This window comes from Nesoenas mayeri (assembly GCF_963082525.1).
Source record: "Nesoenas mayeri genome assembly, chromosome: 12".
Taxonomy (NCBI): domain Eukaryota; kingdom Metazoa; phylum Chordata; class Aves; order Columbiformes; family Columbidae; genus Nesoenas; species Nesoenas mayeri.
In genome coordinates this window covers 16,851,484-16,860,346 of record NC_137547.1, presented here as the reverse complement: position 1 = coordinate 16,860,346, position 8,863 = coordinate 16,851,484, and positions in this window count along the sequence as shown.

The window sequence follows — 8,863 nt, the reverse complement described above, 5'->3', positions numbered from 1 at the left end:
GGGGAGATGAGCAATTCATCCTGTAAAGGAATTAAAAACAAAAGTGGAAATCCTTTGTAAGAAGAAGAGTGATTTGGATTATAGCTGCATGCTTTCACTAATGACTTTGCAAACATTTAGCCAGAGATAACCTAGAAATCCAGTTGCAGTTTATTTAATATTCAGATGAGGACCATTCACCTGCTGTTAAGCTACAACATCTACAATCATTCTTTGAATACTGATAATTATATGAAGCAGACTCCCCTAGAGGCTGGTAGTCTAGTCTGGATTCACCTGGAATACAAAGATGAATAAGATTGCATATTACATGCACCCAAGTAGTTGCAATTTATAGAAATGTCCATTTATGCTCCTGAAAAAAAAAGATGTGTATTTCCCTAGGGGTATAGTATATGGTGATAAAAACCTGTGTGGGGGACTGTTTGGGCTGTAACTCCTAGTGTGCCTGTTGATTAATTAATAAACAAATAAATTGTTATGTTTAGCCAGATATCTCAGTACAAGGCCATAAAAGAGAAAACGTTAAAAAATAATTTTGTGTGCCTCACCATAAGGAAGGGTTACTCAGAGACACAAGAAATGAGTACTAGACGTGGCATCCAAATGGCTCAGAGCAGATATGTGTGTACATTTTTAACAGATGAGTAGCATTATGAATATGCTCTCTTTGCCTCCTCCTTTCATCCTCTTTCTCCCATCAGGTGCCTTGTCCTTGTTCTCCCCTCGCCTTTGCTGATGGCTGGTAACACCTCATCTTCACCAGGGAAGCAACCGGGCAGTTTGCTCCGTCCTCACAAGACTGAGGGTATAATTAGAACAACGCACCTGCTCAGCCCTCCAGTGACTCAGTTAGTCTACATCCATGTCAAAATCCATGCTGTGAGGGTAATTTGATCATCTCACTTACTTTTTTCATACACTTTATATGAATAAACCACCAGAACAAGCCTCCGTTGAGTTGGTTCAGTTTAATCTCACAAATTTGTGTCAACTCCTTGTTGCCAGAAGAATGTTATCATTTGATCTCATGGTTACACTTTAGTAGACTTTAGTACATATTTTATTTCACTCTCCAGAATATAAAATTCCATTTTGTGTCAAAATCATCTTTTTATTATTATCTATTTATATTTCAGTGATACTTACAGGCTTCAACTGAGATCAGGGTCTTGTTGTACGAGACAATACAGAAACACACAATAAAAGAATTCTAGTCCCAGGAGCCTTGTAAGCTAAATAAAGGCTGGGAGAAAGGAAATATTACCCCCATTTTACAGATGGGAAACCGAAGCTCTGACAGTCTTTCCATACAACTCAGTGCAGTGTCATACAGTGACACTGAAGAGAGAGTTCTGAAAAAAATTACGAAGTCCAGAATCTGTGCAAAATAAAGGTGGATTTAAACCCTGTTTTACTGACAAGTATCCATGTTAGTTCAAGTAAGTTATAGACACACACTGGTATCCTTTGCACACTGAGTATATCCCAAGGCTTCCTTAGTCTTCTCCATGCTTGTTTGTCTCCCAGATCCCCTTCAAAGGCAGAAGGCTCCATTTTTTGATGCAGTCATCATAGGCTCATAAGAGTTAGTCTACCACTGCTTCCTCCAGCACTTAACAAAAATTTACCTCCAGCCCTGAGATGCCACAGCGGTGTCAAATCTCTCTGACTGCAGCAGCTTCCAGGCTCAGCGGGGATACATCAAGGGTCTGTTAGGTTCTCCTTCCCAACATCGGAAGGGTAATGTAATCTCCTTGTCCTTGAACAGAGCCTGGAATCTCTTGTGTTAGAATACTTTTCCTCATTTAATCTGCTCCTCCCAGAAGACCCTGTAGAATCCTGGGAAAGCAGTAGCCAACAGAGGGTATTTGCTCAAGACCAAGCAGCGGAGAAGCACTTTGGTATTCCCTGAAGACACAGCAGAAACAAGTGGAAATGGTAAGCTCTCTGTCTTCCTTCAAAGATGACTAAAAGTAGGAGGGGAGACTGCCAGGAATGAGGGCGGGGGTAGCAGTTTGCACCGAGGTGCTTGTGTCCCCCTCAAATCTCTGGGCTACTGCAGACACTTGTAAACCACCCTGCGGAATTTGATTTTCAGAACTCTGTGAGCTAAACTCTTCACCATTCCAACTGCACCACTATAACATTGCCTTTTGACTAAAAACCAGTTCAGACTAATTGTCAAGGTTCAGATAACAGGAAAATATTTCTCTTTGACAGTCTACTATTTTTCAATTGTTCCTCTGTTACATATCTAAGTAAACATTTGTTCCACTTATCATTTCTGAGCAAAAGACATGAATCATTTGACGAGTAAAACCACAACGGCAGCTGTTGCTTATTAGAAACAGTCATCTTGTTCAAGGGCCTGCTATGAAGGAGTTCTTCAGGAAACTCTTTCTGCTTTTAGTGCTTTACAGAGCAATGAAAGCAAAGTTGCAGAAATTAGGGAATTTTTATTTCGCTCATTTGATTGGCCAAACACAGGGGCACACACACACACACAGAGCAATCATTACAGCTGAGCTAGAAGCCCCCAAGAAACAGGAAAATCCTCATTTAAGAATGTTACTAATGCTATAATACTTAAGTTCTTTGACTTTGTGATGTTTATACAGTTCTCTACAATACAGGTCAAAAAGCTGGATTTAAGGGTCCCTTTGTAATAGTATTTGGGATTTGGGATTTTGATGTTGGATACAATATTTATACCAGTTATTATGCGTGTACCAGAAATATTTTTCACTATTCATGATTTCTCCAGGTCTCAGGAACATATTAATTCTGGATTAATAAAGTCCCTAGAAGCCAGTCATCAGTGGTCACTACTACATTACTTTCAGATACAGCTTCTCCAACCAGTGGAAAAACAAACAAACAAACAAAAAGGATTTAAAAATCTGATCAGGACAGGAAAAACAGGGAGGGCAACTCTACTTAATTGCAATAAAACACTTTTTAAATTAGTGGAAACAAAATAAGGAACAAAAACTGGACCACAAGGAATTCAAGTGAATAAGTGAAACTGAGTCAGGTTAGATGTAAAGATTTTTCCCTTTCTAGAGTGCTGGTTCAAAGACATTATAGAGTATAAGGGCCAAAATCTGATTGTTTCTGTGACCTGTATGAAACAAAATTGTACTAAACCAAGACCTAAGAGTTAGGTATTTTACCATACAAAATCACTTGGATGGTATACCCCGTATGATGCCCTTATTGTCAGCTTTGAAGGGAGAAGCCAAAGTCTGAATGAGCATAGAGGTGCCCTGATCCCAGCAGAGCAGAGGGGAGGAACATTGGCAGGGCAATGCAGAGATGCTACCAAGTAATCTGCTCTGCAGTTAAATAGGAGCACTTGTGCCTTTGTGACTGTTGCTTAAACACCTTTCAAAACCACAAAATTAATTTGCAAACATTAAAGAAAAAAGAGTAAAAAAATAGATATATAAATGGATTGTTGCATTATGGCAAATGAAAATGAAAGCAGAGCAGAAAAACGGTGGAGAGAAGCAAGCCACTGAGGAGGCAAAGCTGAGGTTATTATAGGTTAGAAATCCGCAAAACTGTCACCAATTCAATAATAGTATTCAGCGAGCTTTCTAAAGATCATATCCTGCCCTTCATTCACCTTCGCAACACTCCCTGATGAGAGTCAGCACTTTGCTGCAGCTGGATATTTATAAGTCATTTGTTCTGTGTAACATGCCTGTTCTTACTAATCTTAGTCAAGTAAGTAGTCCATCCTCACGTGTCATCCCGCAGAAGTCGAATATGCTATTAGCATAAGTGATAATTACTTATCTGTGTGAGGTCTTGTGGGGTTGGGTCTTTCAGCATCAGTATACTTGACATGGCAGTCTTCCCATTATAATTTAATAAAATGGGGCCCAATTCAGTTCAGAGGTGCCCTGAGGAATAAGCTGGACTTTAATGGTGCTTAAGCCTTTGACTGGACCTCTGCAAACCCTGCATTTCATTGACAGAATAATAATTACTCAGAGGAGGGTTATTCAGTTATCGACTTGATTCTTTACCATTGCTTAGATCATGGTACCTTTGCAAGTGCTTGAGCAAGGTGATGTAAATCTGAACACACGCAGAAGAAAGTTCTCGTAATACTGCTTTCCTTGGTAAAAACAGGGGCCGCAGAAATGTCATTAATAGTTCAGGGAATTTGTACATGTTGATGGGTAAGTTTCACTCTAGTAGAATACTGTGCACTAAAAAGGGACAGTATAAGACAGTGGAGAAAACTCCATCTCACAGCTGCACTGAAAGGGAAATATCTCTTGCGGGCAGGTAGATGGAAAACATCTAATCCAGAGGCCTGTGAAGCTGGTGGAAATCTTTCCATTTTTATGAGCTCTGGATTAGTCCCTCACTGAACAAGCACCTGTGATGCATCTTAGTCTTGGATGACTGTGTACAGCAAAGCATTTAGTATAACATCTGTAAAATGAATCTGTTACCCGTAATCAACTGCTTGGTGCAAGAAGGAATCGGTCAGTTCATCTTGTATGCCACGCACTTCTCCTAAGGAAGAACTTCTAATTGCTGCATGGATAAATCAGCAAAGCACATCAGTCATCCTAAACAAATTATTTTAAAGAGCTACATGTATTTATAGCAGCTGATATTCCCCCTCTTTTAAAACTTTTAATATACTTTTGTTCTTAACCTGATCTCTGAGCAGCTACTAGCTTCCGAGTGGCTCCTGTATTCTCTCTGAACCTTCATTCTAAGATCCTGCAGCTCTCATGATGTTTACAACTTCTGTGAATCCTGGAGCAATTCTCTGTGACCTTTCTGACCACCTCTTTAATTCATAGTTCTCCTGATTCCCAAAGTAAAAAGGACGTAGGAAAATTTTGGATCATAATTTCTTAACCAACTAGCTCTTCACTTTGTTCTTTGTTACATGTGATCTGCTGCACTTACAGAGCTCATGAGTTATCTTCTATGTGACCCCAAAGGTTTGGGTTTTGGGGTTTTTTTGTTTTGTTTTTTTTTTAAAAAAAAAAATAAAAATAAAAAATATACATATATCTACACATATATTTGAAAAAGTCTTGATCAGTGGTACAAAATATATTGCCCAGCTGTTACGTCCAGAAGGTTTGACACACTAGATTACAAGTAGTAGACCCTTTATAACATTTGATTCTTATCTTTGCTTGCTGTATGTGTTAAAACAATCCACTGTTTGTATATCTACTGCACTTCCAGCTTGCCAGCCAGGCGTTTGTGAAGAATTGCATTTATTAATTATTACATACTTTTTTTTTGCCAAATTATGTATGTTAAAGGCATATTTGCTGGTCAGTCCTGTAAAAATCACACATATAAAGTGTATTTTTCTCAATGTGTCACTTAAACTTCTGGTGAAAGACTAAAATCTGCAGATTAAATAGCAAACAAGTCCTCACTAAATTAATGCCTAAGAGTCATCACTGTCAATGTCGATGAAACAGTGCTGTAAATTTTTTTATATACTTATTTGGACAGCATAAGCTTTTCTCCTTTAGTTTTAAAATCAAGTTGAAACATTTTCAGAGTTTAGATGCCTTTGCTGTCTAATCCCTCATATAACCCAAGAACGTGCCCAACTTTGGTCAGCTGTAATCCGTATGAAGTCAGTAGGACTTTCTCATACGACAATCAAAAACTTTGGGAAAAAGCTTGCTTAATCAGTTTTTAAAAGATTCCAAGATCTTTATATGTTCACCATTGTGTTTAAAAAAAAGCATTTTTTATTTGCTAGCCATCCAAGGACTTGATTTTTCTTCATTTTCCCATTAGCCTGGCAGTTTAGCCAGTAGAACCCTTTTATTCCTCCCACTGGAGTAGCAAAGAGAAATTAATTTGATTCCAGTGGATAGTAGTTGATTTCATTATCATGTTACAGAAAATAAAAATTACAATTCCAAATTATTTTGCCTGCAGTCCACACACCAACCATGTAAATGGCAATATGTGGAAAAGTTGACTACAGCATAAAAAATTAACTTCCTGCAAGGATTTTCTTGAATTGGTTTCAAAAGAATCTGCTGTTTGGCATCTTTCCTGTACTGAATTTCTAGAGGGTAACTGCATTATGTGCATGTATAACATGCAAAAGGAAATATTCCCAGAACTCTTTCTTTCTCCTACCAAAAGTAGCACATTGTTCGTGTTTAAAATAGTTGCCTGAAAGCAAAACTGTATACACATATAAGGTTATAGATGTGTGCATTGTGAAATAACCACTAATGGAAGGTGAAATACTACTCTCTTTCACTTGCCGTTGAGTGACAAAGGTTGAATCTAATGATAATTTGAATATTCTGGCAACAGTTGGTGATATTCTGCCTCTGCCAAAATAAATAAATAAATAAATACACACTCCCATCTCGCAGAGCAAATGCCCTGTAAGTCTATAGAAAACAAATTAGGAATGCGTTATTCTCAATGAAAAAAGTCTCCACAAGACCGATAATTTTATTTTTTTAGTGCACAGAATAACATAAATCAAAAGAAGCAATAGTCTACCTTGTGTTTTGACTACTTTGACCCTCTTCAACCCCTGCCAATTTTTATCTCATTTTTGTTTAACTTCGTACATCAGAGTTTAATTTTAAACCTGGTCCTGAAGACAGTGATGTATAGGGTACATCAAGTATAGCTTAAATTACCCTCTCCCCAGTGATTTGAAGTTGAGGGGAGGGTCTTACTCCACAGCAGGGTGGGAAAGAGAAATGGTCAGATGTTGCCCTTTGAACCTGACCACCCTCAGCTACAGAAACATTTATGCCAGAACATCATTTATTGATTTTCTTATATTTTAGGATCTCTTAAAACTGTTGGTGAAGTTTGCCGTATATTAATTTTTGACACATGCATATAAAAACAGAAATATGGGTTGAGCAGAAACTATAAATATAGACAACACTGCCCAATAAACGTACATCCTTTCACTTATAGGTTTCTATTTCAGCTGATCATTCCGAGCAGCCTGTCTTTGAAAATAAATGTTACCTCTCTGATAAGCTAACCAATTTGAAGATTAAAGCTGCATTTGAGGATTAAAGTTTTTTCTTATTTGATTATTGTTGTGTCTTGTAGCAGCAGAAGGTAAATATTAATAAAAATGTTAAAGTCCAATTCTGCTCACTTTACTCACATGAGCATTTTGTACCATGAGACTGAACAAATTATGCAGGATTTGGCCCTTAAACTCGGCATTGACTGCTCTGTTTTTTCAGTCCACTAAGAATAAGTCTCCCGTGAAATGTTACATGTACCCGGCAAACTCACGAACCCACTGCTGCCACGGAAAACTCACGCTGACGGGGAGCTCTGAAAACTCGCCATCCAATTATATACCACAGGGCTATGTATGTGTTTTTACTGAGGAGAATAAAAACCACAAGAAGCGCTCTACAACAGACCACAAAATGGGTTTGGCACCTGTGTCTCCTCGGAGCCGAAGTTTCAGAGTTGTGTTACCACGTGTCCCGCTGACCCCGGGAGAGCAGCGCTGACCTTGTCTTACACGCAGAAGTCTATTGCTATGACTCCCCTGAGAGCACAAACCAGCTGCAAACTGCTGCAATGATTAACCCTTATGTGTTGTAGATGTAACATCAAGTCATGGTAATAAAGCTTTCACTGCATAACAGATCTCTTGCTTTGTAAATTGTTGCTCTTATCAGCTGCACTCTTGGATGTTATCCCTTTTCTGTGAAGCATGACTGCTGTGGTGTTCACTGGAAAGGCTACCAGATCTATAAAGTCTGTGATATTTATTCAGTTGCTTTAGAGAATAATACAGAGGATATACCTTGTTTAAACTAAAAATGCAGTGTGTGAAAACAACAAAAAACCCCACATGTGAAATACTCATACATATGAAACAATATATTAATTAAAATCCAGAATGCCTGTAGCAGATCTGAATCCAGAAACACCAGATTTGCTATAACAGACAACTGTGTTGTTCCACTGAGTCCAGGCTCCTGTTTGTGGAAGTAATTTATACCTAACATGTTGTAAAAATGCAAAATCTTTGAGCCTGTGACATAACTGGACAATTACAGAGTTTTGCTGTTTGTCTGGAAACGAAACGCTTGTGGCAATCAGCACTCGCCTCTCCAAAACATAAGCAGTGTAAGTCTGATTTTGTCATACACTTCAAGTGCCAGAGTAATTCTATGCTTTCCTATTTGCACAGAAGCCAATGGGAGTTTTGATTATGTATCAGCCTATAATCCAGCCTGTGTCTGTGGCCTTGGCTCCCTCAGAAATGGGATGCCTTTTCTCCCAGTGTGACTCCTACCCTCCTCCAGTCCTTCCCTTGCCAAATCTATGGCATCTAGTTTTTATTCACAACCTTTTTCAAAGGATAAAAAGAGCTTTCAGGTTCAGGAAGAAGAAGAAAAAAAACTCCCTTCAGTATAAACAGTGGAAAAGTAAATTCCATTTAAGGAAAGAAAATAGGTTTCCCTAAAAATACTAAGGTGTTGTGAGTTTTGGAATGGGCATACAGATATTGTAAACTGTGATTGCGAAGGGCCTTGCACTGTTTGGGAGTGCAGCAGACAAACATCATGTGCTAAGGGCAGGTTGATAAAAGGTACTTGGGAAATTTTTTTCAGCTCAGGAGGGACAACTAGGAGTGAGGCTGCAGTGAAGATGATTTTCCTTGCAAGAGTCCCTGGTGCTCAGAGGGAGTGGGTTAGTGCTCTTTGACAAGAGGTAAATGGACACCACTTTGTGGTCCATGACTCATCCCTTTCTCTACTTCTTTTAAGCACATCACTTTGGCTTGTCCTTAATGAAATAGAGGCCAACCTGCAGGAGCTGTGCTTGGGGTGGCCATGCA